This window comes from Tamandua tetradactyla, chromosome 6 (genome assembly GCF_023851605.1).
Source record: "Tamandua tetradactyla isolate mTamTet1 chromosome 6, mTamTet1.pri, whole genome shotgun sequence".
Classification (NCBI taxonomy): domain Eukaryota; kingdom Metazoa; phylum Chordata; class Mammalia; order Pilosa; family Myrmecophagidae; genus Tamandua; species Tamandua tetradactyla.
In genome coordinates, this window is record NC_135332.1 from 190,028 (window position 1) to 214,270 (window position 24,243).

The 24,243-nt window shown below is 40.2% G+C and overlaps 1 long non-coding RNA gene across 1 annotated transcript; it reads right to left on the bottom strand.

The window, feature by feature from the left end:
• On the bottom strand, positions 1 to 23,120 carry LOC143686901 (uncharacterized). Its single transcript, XR_013177285.1, has 3 exons — positions 22,986 to 23,120; positions 20,867 to 20,970; positions 1 to 1,417 (listed from the first exon to the last, which is right to left on the bottom strand). It is a non-coding gene; the product is annotated as an uncharacterized LOC143686901 (long non-coding RNA).
• Positions 23,121 to 24,243: the final 1,123 nt, after the last annotated feature.

Here is a 24,243-nt window from a genome sequence, read left to right on the forward strand (position 1 = left end):
TTCGTTTCTGATTTTAGTAATTTCTGTTTCTTCTCCTTTTTTTCTGTGTCAATCTAGGTAGAGGATTATCAATTTTGTTGATGTTTTCAAAAAAGCAACTTTTGGCTGGGTTGATTTTCTCTGTTGTTTTTCTTGTCTCGGTTGCGTGTATCAGCTCTCTTATCTTTATTATGTCCTTCCTTCTTCTTGATCCGGGTTTAATTTCTCTTCTTTTTCTGGTAGTTCAAAGTACAGAGTTGGCCTTTCATTTGAGATCCCCTTTCTTTTTTTATGTAGGCATTTACTGCTATAAATTTACCACTATAAATTTTACCAGTACAAATTTCTCTCAGCACTGCTTTTGCTGCATTCCAAAAGTTTTGCTATATTGTGTTTTCATCTTCATTGATCTTAAAATATTTTCTAATTTCCTTTTTCTTTTTCAACCTATTGGTTATTTAAGAGAGTGTTTTCTTTTAGTTTACACAAATCTGTAAAATTTCAGTTTCCTTATGTTCTTGATTTCTAGTTCATTTCATTGTGATCAGAAGAGATACTTTGTGTGATTTCTGTCCTTTTAGATGTATTGAGACTTGGTTTGTGGATTAGCATATGGTCTGTCTAGGAGAACATTTCATGTGCACCCGAAGAGAATTTGTATCCTGCTGTTGTTTTATGAAGTGCTATCCATATGTTAAATCTAGTTGATACATAGTGTTTTTGTTTTTTCACATGGGCAGGCACTGGGAATCGAAACCGGGTCTCCGGCATGGCAGGCGAGAACTCTGCCACTGAGTCATCGTCGCACCCCCCCAATACATAGTGGTTTTTTTTTTGAGTCTTCTAATTCTTTACTGGTCTTATCCAGATGTTCCAGCCATTACTGAAAGTCTCCTATTAGTACTGTCTCTTTCTCCCTTCAGTTTTGCCAATTTTTGCTTCATTTATTTTGGGTCTCTGTTATTAGATGAAAATATATTTTAAATTATTATATCCTTTTGACAGACTGATTCTTCTTATCATATATAATGTCCTTCTTTGCCTCTTGTAACCTTTTTTGACTTAAACTCTGTTTGTCTGACAATGATATAACCAACCCAGCTCTCTTTTAATTATTACTTGCATGGAATATCTTTTTCCATTCTTTTATTTCCAACCTATTTGTTTCTTTCAGTCTAAAGTACATCTCTTGTAGACTTATGTTTTTGTTTATTTTATCCATTTCACCAGTCTCTACTTTTATTTGGAGAATTTATGCCACTCACATTTAAAAAATTACTGAGAGGGAAACTTCCAGGGAAAAGGGCAGAGTAGGAAGCCCCAGGACTCAGTCTTCCTCTAAATCATCTAGTGGGCAGGCATTAGCTGTCCTGGGCTCTAGAAGCCAGGAGAGTGTTTTACAGCGTCCAGGAATGAGCCAGAGGAAGAGGCAGAGAAACTGCAGTAAAAAAAAAAAAACAAAAAAAAACCTGTGAATAGCTTGCTCTCTGGTGCCTGCTGGTGCCCATTCCAAACTCTTTTTTTTTTCTTTTTTGACATGTTTAAATTTTGAAATATAACATATATGCAAAAAAGCAATCATTTCAAAGTACATTGTAACAAGTAGTTACTGAATAGCTTTCAGAGTTTGGTCTGGGTTACTGTTCCACAATTTAAGGTTTTCCATTCTAGCTGCTCCAAGGTACTGGAAACTAAAACAAATATCAATATAATGATCCAGCAATCATACTCATTTGTTAAATCCTACCTTCTCCATTATTACTCCACCTTCTCTTTTGATCTTTCTCCCACTCTTTAAGGGTATTTGGGCTCTGCCCATTCTAACTTCTACATGGGTTGGAAGGGGCTGTTGATAATATGGGATGGGGGATGGAACTAGCTGATGTTCTAGAGAGGCTGGGCCCTTCAGGTTTCAGGGCTTATCAGACCTAGGAACCATCTGGAAGATGTAAGTTTCTGAAAAGTAACCATAGTGCCGGAACTTTTGTAGAATCTCAGATAGATCCCTAGGAGTCCTTTAGGGTTAACAGGAGTGTTTCTTTTTTTAACTTTTTTAAATTGAATAATATAACATACATACAAAGCAAATAAAGAAAAGAGCAAAGGTTGTCAAAGCACTCTTCAACAAGTAAATACTGGACAGATCCCAGAGTGTCTTGGGATACCATACGATCCTCGCAGACTTTTCCTTCTAGCTTCTCCAGAACATTGAAGACTAGAAGGAATAAATATTTTTTATCATCACAATTGACTTTTTTTTGAAAAATAATATATACAAAAAAGGAATAAATTTCAAAACACAGTGCAATAATTAGTGGTAAAACAGATTTCAGAGTCTAGTATTGGTTACAATTCCACAATTGTAGGTTTTTACTTCTAGCTGCTCTAAGCTCCTGGGGACTAGAAGAAATATCAATATAATGATTCAGCACTCATATTCGTTATTAAACCCTATCTTCTCTGTATAACTCCACCATCACCTTTGATCTTTCTACCCTTCTCTTTAGGGTATTTGGGCTATGCCTATTCTAACTTTTTCATGTTGGAAGGGGCTGTCAATAATATGGGGTAGGGAGATGGATCCAGGTGATGTTCTGGGGAAGCTATGACCTCTAGGTTTCAGGACTTATCTGGTCCAGGGACCCATCTGGAGGTTGTAGGTTTCTGGAAAGTTACTCTAGTGGCTGGAACCATTGTGGAATCTTATATATTCCCTAGGTGCTCTTCAGGATTGGCTGGAATGGTCCTGGTTGGGGGTTGGCAGGTTATGATAGGTAGCAAGGTCTACCTGAAGCTTGTGTAAGAGTGACCTCCAGAGTAGACTCTCAACTCTATTTGAACTTTCTCTGCCACTGATACTTTATTAGTTATACTTCTTTTTCCCTATTTAGTCAGGATTTAATTGTTGATCCCATGGTAACAGGTCTGGATTCATCCCTGGGAGTCATCTCCCACGTCGCCAGGGAGACTTTCACCCCTGGATGTCATGTCTGACGTAGGGGGAGGACAATGATTTCACTTGCAGAGTTGGGCTTAGAGAGACTGAGGCCACATCTGAACAACAACAGAGGTCCTCCAGAAGTAACTCTTAGACATGCCTATAAGTAGACTAAATTTCTCCGCTATCTACATAAGCTTCACAAGAGTAGGCCTCATGATCAAGGGCATGACCTATCGATTTGGGTGTCCCTAATATTTGACACAGTATCAGGGGATTCCCTGATGGTAAGATTTAATACTTCCATATTTTTTCTCCCATCCCTCAAGGGACTCTTCAAATACTTTTTAATTATCTGTTCAACATACTCTGGGATGTGTCTGGGCATTACATTAAGCTATTCCAAATTACAAGCCCTCATTCTTGTTCTGGGATTCCTGTGTTTGGCTTGTTTAAATGATCTATCCAGACAGGTTGAGTTAGATTATGTGCTACAGAAAATTTAGGTTCTGGACAAAATAAACCTTTCTTCCTTTGCTCTCATAGAGTCAGTGAGAAGTTCTAAAATACAGGCAATGTCTTCCTTATCCCTGTATTCTGATTTACCTTAGTCCTGACTCAGTCGGCTTTGTTCTTTTCTCTAACTGAAGCCTGATCTCTTTTTTTAGTTTCTTTAACAGTTGTTGTATGTGGCAATGTTGACTTTCAGAACTGCAGAACTCTTACTCTAAGTTCCAAATTTACACAGGTACCCAAAGTTCCAGGGATATACCAGATTATATATATGGAGCACAGAATCTAAAAATCTAAAAATAACAATTGCAGCTCTGGACTAAAATAACTGCTACAAGAGCTTTCAATCTAGGCCCCAATTTTCTTATAAGTATTTTCTAAATGAGACCATTGGGTATTTGCTCTTTTGTTTCTGGCTTATTTAGCATCACATAATGTCCCCAGGTTCATTCACCTCGTTGCATGCCTCATGACTTTGTTCCTTCCTGTGGCAGCACAATATTCCATCATACGTACACACCACAGCTCACCATTCTCCTTCTCAGTACATCCTTCACCACCTCTGTCCATTGCATCGCCAGCTCTTGAAGCCACTGCCTTGGGGTCAGTCCCTGGCTGGCTGTGGCCAATGGAGAGGGATGTGGAAATCCCCCTGCCCAGGGACAGAGGGGATCTGGCCGAGAACAGATCACAGCTTTTGACCAGCAAATTTGGATCAGTTGGTTCCAGTTCTGACCTGCTGTTTCAGCCTGACCAGCCAGGTCAGCTGCAGCCACTGTGTCAACCCCACTCTGGGGCAGAGGTGGTGGAGGCTTCGGACACAGTACTTCGGCTTTTCAGGACAGGAAACCGCAGCTTTGGAAAATCATCAGAAGGATTTGGGTGTCTTTTCTGACCCTCTTCCCAGGGCACCAGTCTGCACCTCCTTTGTGGGTCCTTGACCCTGTTTTGGCTATGGGAATTAATGATTTTGGAAAATCCTATCTGGGGTGTCCCTCTCTCAGAATTTGCCTTCCAGGAAAAAACAACTAGAGGCAATGAAATGAGTGTTTAAAAAGCTATAGGGGCAAGACAAAAACAAGCAGAACAGATTAAGATTTCCAGAGAAGCAATAGGATAAATGAAACTCCTGGGGGTGAAACAATTGCACAAATAATGCAATCTTAAAAATTGTAATGCATATCCAGGGCAAGAATCAGACGAAAAAGATCTGGAAAAAACCTGACCAGCTAATCATGGGCAATGCTAAAAGTCTGAAATAAATTGGACCAAGCATCAAAGAAGAGCCTTAACACAATGAAACCTTAGGCAAAAGAGAACCTGACTTGCAGAGTAAACTCATCAAGATAATCAGATTCATAGACAGCAACAAAAAATTATAAGCCGTACTGAGAAACAGAAAGATATGGCCCAGTCAGAGGAACAAACTGAAACTTCAGAGGAGACACAGAATTTGTAACAACTAATCAAAGATGTTCAAACAAATCTCCTCAATAAATTCAAGGAGATTAATGAAAATATGGCTAAAGAGATAAAAGATATTTAAAAAAAACACTAAGTGAGCATAAAGAGAAATTTGAAAGTATAAAAAGAAACATAACAGAAACTATGGTTATGAAAAGCAAATAAAAATTAAAAATACACCAGAGATATACATTAGCAAATTTGACAGGCAGAAGAAAGAATCGGCAAACCAGAAGACAGCAAAATTGAAACTTTATAGATGGAAAAACAGATATAGAAAAGAATTAAAAAATCGAGGAGGGTCTCAGGGATTTGAATGACAGCATGAAGCACATATACATGTCATGTGTTTCCCAGAAGGAAAAGAGAATAGACAAGGGACAGAAAGAATATTTGAAGAAATAATGGCTGAAAATTCCCCAATTCTTATGAAAGACTTAAGATGCACATCATACTCCAAACAGAATAAATCCTAATAAACATACTCTGAGACACATACTAATCAGAATATCCAAAGCCAAAGATAAGGAGAGAATCCTGAAATCAGTGAGAGAAAAGATTCATCACATCCAAGAGAGCTGCCATAAGACTGAGTGCTGATTTCTAATCAGAAACCATGGAGGCAAGAAAGCGGTGGGATGATATATCTAATATAGTGAAAGATAAAAATTGCTAGCCAAGAATTCTTTCTCCAGAAAAACTGTCCTTCAAAAATGAGGGAGAGTTTAATATATTCACAGATAAACAGAAACTGAGAGATCTGCAGGTGAAAAGAAAAGACAGGAGAAGAGGCTTGGAGGAGAGTGTAGACATGAAGACTAGCAGTAAGGGTAACTAAAAAGGTTAAACTAGAGGAAAAAATAAGATAAAACATACAAAAATCAAAGGATAAAATGGTTGAAGTAAGTACTGCCCTCACGTAATAACATTGAATGTTAACAGATTAAACTCCCTGATCAAAAGACATGGATTGACAGAATGGATAAACAAGCATGATCTAACTATATGCTGTCCGCAAGAGGCTCAACCTGGACCCAAAACACATCAACAGGTTGAACGTGAAAGGTTGGATAAAGATACTCATGAAAGCAGTAACCAAAAAAGAGCTGGAATAGCTATACTAACATAAGACAAAATAGATTTTAAATTCAAAACTGTCATGAGACAAAGAAGGACATTACATATTAATAAAAAGAACAATCCACCAAGAAAAAATGACAATCATAAATATTCATACAACTAGCAAGGGTACCCCAAAGTACATGAGGTAAACACTGGAAAAACTGAAGGGATAAACAAATGTCTCTAAAATAACAGTTGGAGACTTCAATACACCATCTCATCAATACACAGACCATCTAGACAGAGGATCAATGAAGAGACCCAGAACTTGAATAATACATAAATGAACCAGAACCAACAGACACATATACACTGCACCCCAAAGCACCAAGAAATGCATTCTCAAGTGCTCATGGATCATTCTCCAGGAGAGACCACATATTGGGTCACAAAACAAGTCTCAATAAATTTTAAAACACTGAGAATATACAAAACATTTTCTCTGACCATAATGGAATTAACCTACAAATCAATAACAGCCAGAGAACTGGAAAACTCACAAATATATGGCGGTTAAACAGCACACTCTTAAATAATCAGTGGGTCAAAGAAGAAACTGAAAGATAGGTCAGTAAATATCTGGAGATGAATGAAAACAAGAACACAACATATCAAAACTTGTGGGATACAGCAAAGGCAGCCCTGAGAGGGAATTTTATAGTCCTAAATGTGTACATTAAAAAAAAAGAAAGAGCTAAAAAGATCTAACTGCACACAGGGACGAACCAAAAAAAAAACCCAGCAAACTAATCCCAAAGAAAGGAAAAGAAAATATAACCAAGATTAGAACAGAAATAAATTAAATTTAGTAGGAAAAAAAAAAAACAGAGAGAATCGGCAAAACCAAAGGCTGGTTCATTAAGAATACCTACAAAATTGACAAGCCCTTCACTAGACTGACACAGAAAAAAAAGAAAGAAGTTGCAAATAAATAAAATCAGAAATGAGATGGGCACATTACTACTGACCCCACAGAAACATAAAGGATCATGAGAGGATCCTATGAACAACTCTAAGCCAAGAAGCTAAACAACTTAGAGGAAGTGAATAAATCCCTAGAGCATGTGAACAACCCACGCTGACTCCAGAAGAAATAGGGGGAACCAGCAGACCAGTCCCAAGTAAAGAGATTGAGTCAGTCATCAAGAAGCTCCGAAGAAAGAAAAGCCCGGGGCCAGGTGGATTCTCAGACAAATTCCACCAATCATTTCAGGAAAAATGACTGGAATCCTGCTCAAACTCTTCCAGAAAACTGAAGAGGAGGGACCACTACCTGGCCCATTCTATGGAGCCAGCATCACCCTAATGCCAAAGCCGGAAGAGGATACTGCATAAAAGACTACAGAACAATATCGCTGATGAATATCGATGCAGAAGTCCTCAACAAAATACTTGCACATCAAACCCAACAGCACGTTAAAGGAATTATACATCTTGATCAAGTGGGTCTTATCCCAGGTGTGCAAGGGATGTTGCCACACAAGAAAATCAATTAATGTCATACGCCACATTAACAAACCCAAGGGGGAAAACCCACGTAATCCTCTTGATTGTTGCAGAAAGGTCATTTGACAAAATCCAGCACCCTTTCTTGATAAAAACACTTCAAAAGATAGGAATAAAAGGAAACTTCCCCAACATGAAAAGGCCATATATGAAAAACCCACAGCCAACATTGTACTCAGTGGTGGGAGACCGAAAGCTTTTGTGCTAAGATCTGGAGGAAGACAAGATGCCCAGGGTCACCACACTACTCAATATTGTGCTATGAATTCTAGCTAGAGCAGAAAGGTTTAGGCTAGAAAAAGAAACAAAAGCCATCCAAATTGAAAAGGATGAAATAAAACTTTCACTATTTCAGAAGACAAGATCCTATATATAGAAAATCCTGAAAAATCTACAGTAAACTTACTAGAGCTAAGACATGAATTTAGCAAAGCGGCAAATACGAGATCAACACATAAAAATCAGGAGTGTTGCTATACACTAGCAATGAGCAATCTGAAGAGGAAATCAAGAAAAATTCCACTTAAAATAGCAACTAAAGAATGAAATATCTAAGGATAAATGTAACCAAAGATGTTTTGTATACAGAAAACTACAAAACAATGCTAAAAGAACTCAAAGAAGAGCTAAATCAATGGAAGGACAGTCTGCATTCGTGGATTGGAAAACTAAATACTGTTGAGATGTCCGTTCTACCCAAAATAATTTACAGATTCAACACAATCCCAATAAAAATTCCAATAGCCTACTTTGCAGAAATGAAAAAAAACAATGATCAAATTTACTTTAAAGGGAAAGGGGCCCTGCATAGCTAAGATCATTCTGGAAAAAAGAACGAAGTTGGAGGGCTCACATCCTGACCTGAAGCGCATTACAAAGCTACTGTAGCCGGAACAGCGTGGTCCCGGCCGGAGGACAGAAATACTGATCAAAGGGATCAAACTGAGAACTGAAAATAGACCCTTTCAGGCTCCTGGGGAGACCCCGGCCAGAGCAGCCCAAGGTCAGCACTGCCCCACGGAAGAGTGAGAGAAGGGACAGGAGACACTGGAGGTGGCGACTGGGGAGGGTGCTGCCCTGGGGGAGCTCCTGCACCACACGGGCCGCCCTGGCTGTGGAGGCCGAGGACTGAGGGCAGAAAGCAGGAGTCCAGCGCAGAGCCACAGAGCCCGTGCAGTGCACCCACTGAGCCGGGACTAAGGAGTCAGGCAGGCCGCGTTCCTTGTGCGCTACCCTCACCAACGCAGCCCCGTGACCCATGACTCACCCCACACCCCAAGCACCCGAACCCTATCACCCACTTCCATTCCCCGCGCTCCAGGCGCCCCCACCCCACCAGTCCCCTGTGCATGTCCCTGCCCCACCCCCCACCCCACATGCAGCCCAGCCCGCCTCTCCTGCACCCTCCTGAGCACTGCCCCCCCTCCTTGCTCCCTGAAGGCTGCTGCCAGCACAGAAAGGCTGCGGCACTGACCTCCATACCTAGGCTACCCTCGCCATCCCCCCACAGTGTCGCACAGCCTCACCCCGCCCCCCCTGAGCTCAGCGCATCTATATGGCACTCCCAGGCCCGCACATGCACACAGGACCCCAACACGTCACCCAGCTCTGGGAACCGCACTTTACAGCCGGCCTAGAACCGTGCATGCGCACAGCCCTCAGCCTCACTTCCCTGCTCTGGGAAAGTGCCGATCTGCATGGCCAGGTCACATCTGCCCCCAGTCCACAAAGGCTTAACGTTGACCTGCTGCCACTGCTCTGCACATGCACACAAAGGGCCCCGTGCCTTAGACCAGTGCACACCAGGGTTACACCCTGCAGACTGGTGCACCCGCACAGCTGCATCCTGCCTGGACGCTGGGCACCCACATTCACAAGCATCAGCGAAACATCCCCAACCTGCACCCACAGCTGCCGTGAAACAAACCACTACACTGAGTGCTCCACCCCGTGCCCTGCTCCCAGCTTTACAACCATCTGCAAACACAAGGCCTTAGACTACTGAAAGAAATCAACTCCCAAAGCAAATCAAGATATTTACATGCCACAGAGACAGCAGAAGATCACTAAGCATATCACAATGCAGACAGATATAGCCCTGCCTGATGACCAAATTAAAACACCAGAGGAGACACAGACGTTGCAGCAACTAATCAAAGGTGTTTATACAACTCTACTTAATGAAATAAGCGGGATAGTAAATGACATAAAGGAGATCAAGAAGACAGTAGAAGAGCACAAAGAGGAATTTTGAAAGAATAAATAGAAAAATAGCAGAAATCACAGAGATTAAAGACTCTGTTTGCCAAATAAAAAACATACTAGACAGAGAGAGCAGAGAATGCTGCAGCACCACAAAGCAGAGTCCATGAGCCAGGAATCTTTGGAGATGAAGGAAAACGCCTCCTGGGGAGCTTCATGAAACCAGAAGCCAGGAGAATAAGCTAGCAGATGATGCCGTGTTTGCCATGTGCCCTTCCAGCTGAGAGAGAAGCCCTGACTGTGTTTGCCATGTGCCTTTCCAGATGAGAGAGAAACCCTGAACTTCATCGGCCTTCTTGAATCAAGATTTCCTGTTGAGTGGCCTGGAAAGACAAAAACAATCTCACAATTCTGAATGAATTCATTCTAATGGGAGTGGCAGATCATGCTGAGCTGAAGATTCCAATATTTGGGCTCCTCTTCATTCCTAACATGGTCTCAGTGGTGCAGTTGCTCATTGGAGTTCTTTAAAAATATTTTGGAAAAAAGCTTTAGAGCCGAGAAAGAGAGAAACATTTCAAGATGCAGAAAGAAAACATCCCTGGGGAAGCTTTCTGAAAGCCAGAAGACAAGGACCAGCAAATACCAACCACATGCCTTCTCAGCTGACAGAGGTTGGAAAGTTTCTATTCACCTATATTCAAGCTCACTGATACTTTCCTTCACCATTTCCAACTGTCTGATGGTCTCATCAAGAGCATTCCTTATTTCTGTTACAACATTTTTGAGGTGATACACGAGGGCCAGAGAGGTCTGGAGTTGGTTGTCTGTCTTTCTGCAGGATGCAAAAACTGAAATACAACATCCAAATTTGTTTATGTGAAACTCAGTTACTGGAGAGTTATAAAAATCCCCAACCTTTATCATCAAAGCATTCAGCAATGAATGGGCTCCAAACCATAAGAATAGGTTTCCTGATAAACCTGAATGGACAAACAGAATCAAACAATGCTGAATGAATTCATTCTGACGGGCGTCACAGACCACCCTGAGCTGCAACCTCTGTGATTTATGCTGTTCCTCCTCATGTATGTGATCTCAGTGGTGGGAAATGTGGGCATGATCATTCTCACCAAGATGGACTCCAGCCTACACACACCCTTGTACTTTTTCCCCAAACACCTGGCTCTCACTGACCTTGGTTATTCAACTACTGTGGGACCCAAAATGTTGGCAAATTTTGTAATGGATGAAAATATAATCTCCTATCATTCTTGTGCCATAAAAAAAAACATACTAGAGGCACACACACCAGATTTGAAGAGACAGAAGAAAGAATAAATGACATGGAGGACAGGATAACTGACTTTGAAGACTCAAAACAGTAAATGGCAAAAAAAGAGGGGAAAAACTGAATGGGAACTCAGGGAAATAATAGACAAAACAAAGCACACAAATATAGGAATAACTGGTGTCCCAGGAACAGAAGAGAGGAGTAAAGGGCTAGGAAGAGTAGTTAAGAATATAATGGGGGGAAACTTCCCAACCCTCATAAAGGACATAATATACAAGTCAGAGAAGCTCAAAGAACTCCAAACAGAATAAATCCAAATAGGCCTTCCCCAAGACACATACTAATCAGTCTATCAAATGTTGAAGAAAAGCAGAAAATCCTGAAAGCCACAAGAGAAAAACAATCTACACAAGGGAAATCAAATAAGACTGAGTTTAGACTAGCCAACTAGCACCCTGGAGGTGAGAAGGCAGTGGTATGATATATTCAGGATTCTGAAAGAGAAAGACTTCCAGCCAAGAATTCTGTACCTGGCCAAATTGTCCTTCAGAATTGAGGGAGAGATTAAAGTTTTCACAGACGATGAAGTCCTGAAAGAATTTGTCAACAAGAGACTGGCCCTATAAGAAATACTAAAAGGAGTTCTGCCAGCTGGAAAAAAAAAAGATAAGAGAGGGAGGTCTGGAGGAGGGCACAGAATTGAAGAGTACCATTAAGGGTAATTTAAAGAGTACCAAAGAGAAAGAGGGAAAAGAATATATACGTCTGACAAATAAAATAAAAATAAGATGGAGGAACCAAGAAATGCATTTTCAGTAATAACTTTTAATGTTAACCTACCAATTAAAAGACACAGATTGGCAGAATGGATTAAGAAACATAATCCAGCTATATGCTACTTACAAGAGACTCATCTTAGACACAAGGATGCAAATAGATTGAAAGTGAAAGAATGGAAAAAGATCTTCCATGCAAGTTGTAACCAAAAGAAGGAAGGACTAGCTATACTAATATCGAACAAAATAGACTTTAAATGTAAAGACATCATAAGAGACAAAAAAGGACACTATATACTAATTAAAGGGTCAATTCACCAAGAAGATATAACAATCACAAATGTTTATGCCCCCCATCAAGGAGCTCCAAAGTACATGAGACAGACATTGGCAAAACTGAATGGAGTGATTGATGTTTCAACAATAATAGTAGGAGACTTCAATACACCACTCTTCTCGGTAGATAGAACAACCAGACAGAAGATCAACAAGGAAATAGAGGAGTTAAACAACTTGATAAATGAATTAGACCTAACAGACATATGTAGATCATTACACCCCAAAGCACAAGAATATATATTCTTCTCTAGTGCTCATAGAACATTCTCCAGGATAGATCATATGCTGGGGCACAAAACAGGTCTTTATAAATTTTAAAATATTGAAATTATTCAAAGCACTTTCTCTGATCACAATGGGATGAAGCTGGATCTCAATAACCACCAAAGAACGAGAACATTTACAAATATATGGACATTAAATAACACTCTTAAGCAACCAGTGGGTCAAAGAAGAAATTGCTAGAGAAATCAGTAGCTATCTGGAGATGAATGAAAATGAGACTACATCTTATCAGAACTTATAGGATGCGGCAAAGGCTGTGCTGAGAGGGAAATTTATTGCCTTAAATATCTATATTAAAAAACAAGAAAGAGATGGACTTCCGGAGAAGATGGCGGCTTAGTAAGACGCGCGGGTCTTAGTTCCTCCTTCAGAAAAGCAACTAAAGAAACAGAAACAATACAAAACAGCTCCCGGAGTCACGACAGAGACCAAAAAAGACAGCGTACCCCATTCTGGAACGGCTGAACGGGTAGGGAGAATCCACTGCTGTGAGATACCCGAGGGGTGCACGTTTTCCCGGCTGGGGTGGCTGGCGTCTGGGGTCCCCTCCACGCACGTGGCTCCCCGGTCTGACTGGGAACATTGGATAGCGGGGCCCTCCCGTCACGCTTGGCGTCTCAGGCCAGCTGGGCAATTTGGACCAGCACTCCCCCAAGCCACGGCCAGCGACCCCCGCCTCCACGCGCGGTTTCCCGGGCCGACTGCCCCGCAGACAAACGACCGCCATGAGCGCCACCTACTGGGCAGGAAAAGAAAAACAGAGCCCAGAGATTCCACAGAAAAACCTTTCAACCAGCTGGGTCCCACACCCAGGGAGATCTGATCAAATGCCCAGACACCAGCAGAAAATAATGGATGACGCTCGGAAAATTGAAGATATGGCCCAATCAAAGGAACAAACCAATAGTTCAAATGAGATACAGGAGCTGAGACAACTAATGCTGAATATACGAACAGAAATGGAAAAACTCTTCAAAAACCAAATCAATAAATTGAGGGAGGACATGAAGAAGATATGGGCTGAACAAAAAGAAGAAATAGAAAATCTGAAAAAACAAATCACAGAACTTGTGGGAGTGAAGGACAAAGAAGAAAAAATGGAAAAAACAATGGATACCTACAATGGTAGATCTAAAGAGACAGAAGCTACAATTAGTGAACTGGAGGATGGAACAACTGAATTCCAAAAAGAAACAGAAACTATAGGGAAAAGAATGGAAAAACTTGAGCAGGGAATCAGGGAACTGAATGACAATATGAAGCACACAAATATACGTGTTGTGGGTGTCCCAGAAGGAGAAGAGAAGGGAAAAGGAGGAGAAAAACTAATGGAAGAAATTATCACTGAAAATTTCCCAACTCTTATGAAAGACCTAAATATACAGATCCAAGAAGTGCAGCGCACCCCAAAGAGAATAGACCCAAATAGGCGTTCTCCAAGACATTTACTAGTTAGAATGTCAGAGGTCAAAGAGAAAGAGAGGATCTTAAAAGCAGCAAGAGAAAAACAATCTGTCACATACAAGGGAAACCCAATAAGACTATGTGTAGATTTCTCAGCAGAAACCATGGAAGCTAGAAGACAGTGGGATGATATATTTAAATCACTAAAAGAGAAAAACTGCCAACCAAGACTCCTATATCCAGCAAAATTGTCCTTCAAAAATGAAGGAGAAATTAAAACATTTATAGACAAAAAGTCACTGAGAGAATTTGTGACCAAGAGACCAGCTCTGCAAGAAATACTAAAGGGAGCACTAGAGTCAGATACGAAAAGACAGAAGAGAGAGGTATGGAGTAAAGTGTAGAAAGAAGGAAAATCAGATATGATATATATAATACAAAAGCCAAAATGGTAGAGGAAAATATTATCCAAACAGTAATAACACTAAAAGTTAATGGACTGAATTTCCCAATCAAAAGACATAGAATGGCAGAATGGATTCAGCTTTAAGACAAGATAAACTTATGAACCATGTAATAACATGGATGGACCTAGAGAATATTATGCTGAGTGAATCCAGCCAAAAACTAAAGGACAAATACTGTATGGTCCCACTGATGTGAACGGACATTCGAGAATAAACTTGAAATATGTCATTGGTAACAGAGTTCAGCAGGAGTTAGAAACAGGGTAAGACAATGGGTAATTGAAGCTGAAGGGATACAGACTGTGCAACAGGACTAGATACAAAAACTCAAAAATGGACAGCACAATAATACCTAATTGTATGGTAATCATGTTAAAACACTGAATGAAGCTGCATCTGAGCTATAGGTTTTTGTTTTGTTTTGTTTTGTTTTGTTTTGATTTTACTATTATTACTTTTATTTTTTTCTCTATATTAACATTCTATATCTTTTTCGGTTATGTTGCTAGTTCTTCTAAACCAATGCAAATGTACTAAGAAATGATGATCATGCATCTATGTGATGATGTTAAGAATTAATGATTGCATGTGTAGAATGGTATGATCTCTAAATGTTGGGTTAATTTCTTTTTTTCCGTTAATTAAAAAAAAAAAAAGAGAAGGGATAATTGGAGATGAAGGGATACAGACTGTACAACGGGACTGGATATAAAAACTCAGAAATGGACAGCACAATACTACCCAATTGTAATGCAATTATATTAAAACACTGAATGAAGCAGCATGTGAGGTATAGGTTTTTTGTTTTTGTTTTTTTTGTTTTTTTTTCTTTCTATTATTGTTTTAATTCTTATTCTGTTGTCTTTTTATTTCTTTTTCTAAATTGATGCAAATGTACTAAGAAATGATGAATATGCAACTATGTGATGTTATTAAGAATTACTGATTGTACATGTAGATTGGAGTGATCTCTAATTGTTTTGTTAATTCTTTTTTTAATTAATAAAAAAAAAAATTAAAAAAAAAAAAAAAAAAAACAAGAAAGAGCAAAAATCAAGGACTTAACAGCAAACTTGGAGGAACTTGAGAAAGAACAGCAAATTAACCCCAAAGCAAATAGAAGAAGAAAAATAAGAAAGGTCAAAGCAGAGATAAATGAATGGGAGAACAAAAGAAGAATAGAAAGAATCAATAAAACCAAAAGTTGGTTCTTTGAGAAAATCAATAAAATTGATGGGCCACTAGCAAGACTGACAAAGAAAAAAACAGAGATGATGCAAATAAACAAAATCAGAAATGAGAAGGGGTGTGTTACCACAGACCCTGAAGAAATAAAAGAAATCATAAGAGGATACTATGAAAAACCAAACGGCCAACAAACTTAGATGAAATGGACAAATTCCTGGAGACACACAAATGAGCTACACCGACTCAGGAAGAAATAGAAGATCTTAACAAACCAATCACAAGTAAAGAGATTCCATCACTCATCAAAAACCTTCCTACAAAGAAAAGCCCAGGGCCAGATGACTTCACAGGGGAATTTTATCAAACATTCCAGAAAGAACTAACACCAATCCTCAAACTTTTCCAAAAATATGAGGATGTCAATTCTCCCCAAATTGATCTACAGATTAAACACAGTACCAATCAAAATTCCTACTTTGAAGATTTGGAAAAGCTAACTACCAAATTCATCTGGAAGGGAAAGAGACACCGAATAGCTAAAAGCATCCTAAAAAAAAGAAGAACGAAGTGGAAGGATTAACATTCCCTGACCTTAAAACCTACTATAAAACCACAGTCAGTAAAACAGCATGGTATTGGCACAAAGACAGAAGCATTGACCAATGGAATCGAATTGAGAATGCAAAATTAGCCAGTTGCAAAAGAACAGATACTGGATGATTCCACTTTTATGACCAGCATAAAGGTATAATCAGAGCCTTATAATACAGAATACAGGGGACTTAGAAGTACATAGAAGCTAGAGATGGATGAGCCATTAGCTAATGAGGTTGAACTCCAATGTAAGGGAATAGATAGGAGTGAAGGTGGTTCTCTAGTGGGTCTAGAAATAATATTACTATATTGAAGATGAACATGATTGAAAGGGATTGTATAGACCTACATGTCCCACTGATTAACACTAGAAAGATGAACGAGCTCTTATAAGAATTACTTCAAAGATATGATTCTTGTATAAAGAGTGTTTAAGTCCAGGGTACAGGGGGAAAACTGCTATTGCATACTCTGAACTATGTTTAAAAGGAAACCATCATCACTACCACAGCAACAGCAGAGGTAAATAATGGGGGGGTGGGGGAAGACAAGAGTTAAGAGGAGATTTAGATCTCCTTTTTGGTGAGGGTGTGCTTATTGGTTTTCTGTCTCTTGGGAACAATGAAATTATCTAAAATTGAGAATGTTGATGGACTGTGGACTTTGGGCCTTCTACATGATGCCTGATGAATGCAGGTGGCTGAAGGATGCACTGACGGAGAAGTAGATTGGTGAATGATGGTGTATACTTATGAATGAAGGCTGTGCTGCTACAAAAAGGAAGAATGTTGTGAGGCATGCAACGATGTGAATGAATATGTGGGACATTTGGTGAGACAAAATAAGCCAGAAATAAACAAACAAACACAAAAAAACAATGGTATGGTCACCATTAGAAAATGTTTATAAGGAAACAGGCCTAGATTGTAAGGTTTTAGAGCAGATACATTAAGTCCAGAATGGTTGTTATTTCTGGATTTTGAGAGGCTGTTTTATATATATAACCTGATATTTGGAGATAAGAATGAAGCCGAACAGGTTGGTGTTAAAGTAATTCAGAACACAGGGGTAAGGAAGACAGTGTCTATATTTTAGAACAACACATACTCTTTAAGACCAAAGGAAGAAAGGTTTATTTGATCTGGAACTGAAATTTTCAGTAGTGCATAATCTAATTCAACCTATCTGTATAGCTCATTTGAACATTTGAAACACAGGGAGTACAGAATGAGAAAGAGGAGCTTTAATCCTGTATAGATTATTGTAATGCCTGGAAACATCCTAGAGTATATTAAGCAGATGATCAAAAAGTATTTGGCAAAGTCCCCTGAGGGAGGGGAGAAAGATTATGGAACTATTAACCCTTACCATCAGGGAGTTGCCTGATACTGTGTCAAACTTTAGGGACACTCAAATCAATAGGCCATGCCCTCGATCATGAGGCTTACTCTTGTGAAGCTTATGTAGGTAGCAGAGAAGTTTAGCCTACTTATAGGCATGTCTAAGAGTTACTTCTGGAGGACCTCTGTTGTTGTTCAGATGTGGCCTAAGCCTCTCTAAGCCCAACTCTGCAAGTGAAATCATTGCCCTCCCCCTACGTGGGACATGGCATCCAGGAGTGAAAGTCTCCTTGGCGACATGGGAGAGGACTCCCAGGGATGAATCCAGACCTAGCACCATGGGATCAACAATTAAATCCTGACTAAATGGGGAAAAGAAGTGTAATTAATAAAGTATCAGAGGCAGAGATTTCAAGTAGAGTCGAGAGGGTGCTCTGGAGGTTGCTCGTAAGCAAGCTTCAGTTAGACCTTGCTACCTATCAAAACCTGCCAACCCCCATCCAGGACCATTCCAGCCAATCCTAAAGAACACCTAGGGCAATTTATAAGATTCCACAAGGGTTCCAGGCACTAGAGTAACTTTCCAGAAACCTACAACCTCCGGATGGGTCCCTGGACCAGAAAGGTCCTGAAACCTAGAGGGCCCAGCCTCTCCAGAACATCAGATAGTTCCATCCCCCTACCCCATATTATTGACAGACACTTCCAATATAAAAAACTTAGAATTGCCATTGCCCAAAATACCCCAATGAGAGTTATGAAAAGATCAAAGATGATGGTGGAATTATACATAGGAGATAGGACTTAACAAATGAATATGAATGCTGAATCATTAAATTGATATCTCATTTAGTCCCCAGTATTTTAGGGCAGCTAGAAGCAAAAACCTAAAATTGTGAAATTGTAACCCATGTCAAACTCTGAAATATGTTCTACAACTAATTGTGGTGCTGTGCTGGGAAATTTATAGCTTTTTTGTATATATGTTATTGTTCACAAAAAAAAGAAGGAAAAAAAGTTGATTGTGATGATAAAAAAAGTATTTAAGCCCTCTAGCCTCCTATATTCTGGAGCAGCTAGAAGGAAAAATATGAGAGGATGGTATGGTAACCGATGACTAACTCTGGGATCTGTTCTGTAACCACTTGTTGAAGAGTGCTTTGAAAACTATTGCTTTTTTTTTTTTCTTTTCTTCTTCTTTTTTTTTTTCACACGGGCAGGCATCAGGAAACAAACCTGGGTCCCTGGCAAGACAGGCGAGAATTCTGCCACTGAGTCACTGTTGCCTGCCCGAAAACCATTGCTTTTTTTATTTCTTCACTTTGTATATATGTTATACTATACAATAAAAATGTTTAAAAAAAATAGACCCTTTTATCTACTGACAATTGATTTTTGACAAGGCTGCCAAGTCTTATTTGGGAGAGAATATTGTCTTCAACACATGGTGCTAGAAGAACTGGGTATCCTCATGCAAAAGAATGAAAGAACACCCCTATCTCACACCTTATACAAAAGTTAACTCCAAATGGATCAAAGACCCATGTATGAGAGCCAAGACCATAAAACTCCCAGAAGAAAATGTAGGGAAGCATCTTCAAGATCTTGTGGTAGGCAGTGGTTTCTTAGACTTTACCATACTAATGCATGAGCACAAACAACAAAAAATAAAAACCTTTATGTTTCAAAGGACCATGCCAAGTAAGTGAAAAGGCAACTCCTCAATGGGAGAAAATATTTGGAAACCACATATCCAATAAAGTTTAATATCCAGAACATATAACAGAATCCTACAAATCAACAGTAAAAAGACAAATGACCTAATTAAACTGGACAAAAGACTTGAATAGACAGTTTTCCAAATATGAAATGCAAATGGCTAAAAAGAACATGAAAAAGTGCTCAACACCATCAGCTATTAGGGAAATGCAAATCAAAACCACAATGAGATATTATTTCACATCTACTAGAATGGCCATTATTTTAAAAATGGGCAATTACAAGTGTTGGAGAGGATGTGGAGAAATGGGGACACTCATTCATTGTTGGTGGGATTGAAAATGGTGCAGCTGCTGTGGAAGATGGTTTGGCAGTTCTTTAGGAGGTGAAGTATGGGACTTCCAAATGATCAGACAACGCCATGAATAGGTGTATACCTGGAAGTACTGAAAGCAGGGACTCAAACAGATACTTGCACAACAGTGTTCACAGCAGCATTATACACAATTGCCAAAAAATGGAAGCAACCCAAGTGTCCATCAGCTGATGAATGGATAAACAAAATACGGTATATACATATGATGGAATATTATTCATCAGTAAGAAATGAATTCCTTATGCATGCATGTGCTGGTTTGAATGTGTTGTGGACCCCAGAAAAGCCATGCCCTTTAGTCCTGATACTGTGGGGTGGAAACCTTTGGTTAGACTGTTTCCGTGGAGACTGACCCCTCAGTTGTGGGTGTGGCCTTTTAATTAGATGGAGATGTGCCTCTCCCTATCCAGAACAGGTCTTGATTAGTTTTCTGGAGAAAACTAGTTAACAGGGGAGACATTCTGGAGAAAACACAGTTGCTTCAGAGCTGACAGAGATGCAGACATTTGGGAATGCTTGGAGTGCCTACAGAAAAAGCAGTTGCCTAGACAAGGGCATTTGGAGATGCAGAGCCCAGCAGATGCCACCATGTGCCTCCCCATGAGATGCTGACAAGCCAGAACCCAGAGCTGTGCCCAGAGGAGATGAGTGGCAGCCACAGACACTCAGAGAGGAAACCACTGGCATCATATGCTCGAAGCAATGGAACTGGGTACAAGGACCAGCAGTTGTCAGCCACGTGCCTTCCCTTGTGACAGACGTTGGCCTTTCTTGAGTCAAGGTAGCTTTCTCTGGATGACTTAGTTTAGACATTTTTATGGCCTTGGAACTATAAACTTGTAACTTAATAACTTAATAAATTCCCTTTGTAAATGCTGTTTCATTTCTGGTATATTGCATTCCAGTGGCATTTAGCAAACCCAAACAGATTTTGGTACCAGAGAAGTGGGGTGCTGTGGTTTGCAAAGACCAAACATGTTGGAATGGCTTTTTACATAGATAAGGGGAAGACTCTGGAAGGGTTGTGAGGAGGTGAATAAGAAAGGCCAGGGTTGCTTTGAAGAGACTGTTGGTAGAACTGTTCACTCTAAAGGTAGTTCTGAAGCAACTTTAGACAGAAATAATGTGTGTGTTATTGCAAACTGGAAGAAAGGTGTGGTAGTTGGGTTCAAGTGTCAACTTGGCCAGGTGACGATGCCCTGTTGTTCTGCTGCAAATCTCCAGTATGTGAAACTCGTCTATGGCTGATGACATCTGCAGTCGGCTAAGGGGGGTGCCTTCCACAATGAATGAGGTTCAATTTAATTAGCTGGAGGCTTAAAAGAGAGAAGTCAGAAGAGAGCTCAGCAGCTTAGCATACCTCATCTCAGCACTCGCCAGCTCAGCCCAGATGTTTGGAGATGCAGAAAGGAATTGCCCCAGGGGAGCAGCCAGGAGAGAAGTCCAGCAGACGTCACCATGTGCCTTCCATGTAACAGAGAAACGCAGATGAAAAATTATTTCCTCTGAAGAACTATAAATTTTTAACTAAATAAACCCTCTTATTAAAAGCTGATCTGTCTCTGGTGTGTTACATTCTGGCAGTTTTAGCAGACTAAACCAGAAGGTGACCCTTGTTTTAAAGTGGCAGAGAGTTTGGCAAAACTGTGTTCTGGTGTTGGATGGAAGGTAGAATTTGAAAGCAGTGGGCTGGGGTACTTAGCTAAAGAGATTTCCAAACAAAATGTGGAAAATGCAGCTTGGTCGCTCCATGAAGCTTATAGTAAAATGTGACAGTAAAGAGATAAGTTGGGTACAGAGAACACAGAAATTGATGGTCTGGAAAATCCTGGGCTTCCAGAAAGTGAGACCCCAGTGAGCAGGGCCCCATGTGTGTATTTAACCAAACATGGAAGCAGCTAGTGATTACAGGGTAAGTGAACTAAAAGGGACAGATTGAAGGAAGATAGACTTCAAAGGCAGAACCAGGGAAGCGAAGGTCAGGTGCCAAGAAACCTCAGGGTGAGTTTTCCTGGAAGGTAGAGAGCAGACCTTCTACTTCGCTGCTCAAGAAGGGTTCTGCCATCTCAGGCCTCAAAGAGAATGGGACAAACTCTCTGGGGACTGGGGGGAGCCTGGCGACCACCTCCTTGTTTTGAGGGGGTTGAGCATATGCCCTGGAGATGGCAGAGAGTCTAGTTGCCACCCTGATGCTTGGAGCGGGTGAAGCCAAGAAAAACGTGGTCCCCCCAATGTGCCCCAGTGTTGCAACCCTCACCCCAATGTTGGCTGAGAGCAGGGGTGCTGCATAGGCCTTTGGAAAGTGGGGCTGCTGCTTTCTAAAGCCCTAATGATAAATGACATTCAGACTTTGAAATCTAATGGAGTTTGTGCTGCGGGTTTTTGGAACTGTTTGGGTCTGGTGACCCCTGTTCACCTGTCGATTTCTTCCTATGGCAATGGGAACTTATATCCTATGACTTCTCCTCCTTTGTATATTTTCAGCAGATAACTTCTGAGTTTCACAGGACCACAGCCAGACTAGAATTTTGCCTTAGGACAGACCATGCCTGAAACTGACTTTGATGAGATTTTGTACCATTTTTGACTTGGCATTGTATTTGTACTGTTACTGAAATGTTTTAAGGCATTTGTAACATTGTGATGGAGTGAATGTATTTTGTATATGGAAAGAACATGTCTTTTCAGGGCCCAGAGGGTGGAATGTGCTGGTTTGAAAGTGTTGTGTACTCCAGAAAAGCCATGTCCTTTAATCCTGATTCAATATTGTAGGGTAGAAACCTTTGGTTAGACTGTTTCCATGGAGACTGACCCACTGAATGTGGGTGTGGCCTTTTGAGTAGTTGGAGATGTGACTGCATCCATTCAAGGTGGGTCTTGATTAGACACAGACATGGACGTTTGGAGATGCAGGGCCTAGCAGATGTTGCCATGTGCTTCCTGTGAGATACTGACAAGCCAGAACTCAGAGCTGTGTCCCAGAGGAGCTGAGTGGAGGCCACAGATGCTTCGAGAGGAAGCCACTGGTGTCAGGAGCTGGAAGCAACAATCCAGGAACAAGGACTGGCAGACGCCAGCCACGTGCCTTCCCTGTGACAGACATCATCCTTAAGTCAAGTTGGCTTTCTCTGGACGACTTAGTTTAAGCATCTTTATGGCCTTAGAACTATAAACTTGTAACTTAATAGATTCCCTTTGTAAAAGCTGTTCCATTTCTGGTGTATCGCATTCCAGCAGCTTGCAAACTAGAACACCACCCTATTACTAACACCACGTGTTAGTGCCATACATTTGCTATAATTCATGAAAGGACACTCGTGTCTGTGCTATGGGTCATAGTGCACCATCGACAGTAGGGCTTACGTATTGCACAATCCATACTTTATCTTTTAACTTTCCTTCTCAAGACATACATGACCTTAAACTTGCCCTTTCAACCATATTCACAAACATAATTCAGCACTGTTAATTATACTCACAATAATGTATTACTATCCCCACTGTCCATTTCCGAACATTTACAATCAACTTAAATCAAAACTCTGCACAAATTAAGCGTCAGCTCCCCGTTCTCCAACCCCATCCCATCTCCTGGAGCCTCTGTCCTAGATTCTGACTGTTTGAGTTTGCTTATCCACATCAGTTCATATCAGTGAGGTCACACATATCAGTGAGGTCACAATATCAGTGAGGTCACACATATCAGTGAGGTCACACATATTTGTCATTTAGTGTCTGCCTCATTTCACTCAACATAATGTTCTCAAGGGTCATCCTGTTTTGTGTTGTTTTAGTTTAAGTGCTGCTGGAATGTGATACACCAGAACTGGATCGGCTTTTAAGAAGGGGATTAATTAAGTTGCAAGTTTACAGTTCTAAGGCCATGAAAATGTCCAAATTAAGGCATCAAGAGAAAGATACCTTAACTCCAAAGAAACAGCCAGTGAAGTTCGGGGTTCCTCTCTCAGCCAGGAGGGCACATGGCGAACCACATGGGTAGGTCACATCTCCATGGAAACAATAAAAAGGATCCCCTCAGCAATACTGAATGAGGATTAAAGAACTTGGCTTTTCTGGGGCCCACAACAGAGTCAAACTGGCACAGATGGTATAAGGGAAAATACACCTAACGTAAGCTATGAACTATAGTTAATATGCTATTTTATATTATTTCACCAGTTACAACAAACATACCATACTAATGCAAAATGTCAATAAAAGGGGGGTATATGGGAATGTTTAATTTTTAAAATGACTTTTCTATAAACCTACAACTTCTCTAATTAAAAGACAAGGATAGTTTTTTAAATTATGCCAAGTAGAAAGAAACAGACACAAAGGACTACATATTATTATTCCATTTATATAAAATTTAAATATAAATATATAGAGGCAGAATTAGATTAGTGCTTATGTAGGGGTGTGGAAGGATAGAGGAATTGATAAGCGACTGCTAAGGGGTATGGGTTTTACTTTTCTGGACTAATGAAAATGTTCTAAAATTGATTTTAGATGAATGCACAACCCTGTGATTATACTAGGAGTCATTGCTTGTACTCTTTGGATGGATTGTATGATATGTGAATATATCTCAATAAGCTTGTTTTAAATAAATAATGAATACATGGGTCCATTGTAACACTTTTCTTATAATGAAATAAACTGCCATTTTTGCCTATATAGAATTTTTTTGTTTTTTTCTTTTGCATGGGCAGGTGCTGGGAATCAAACCCAGGT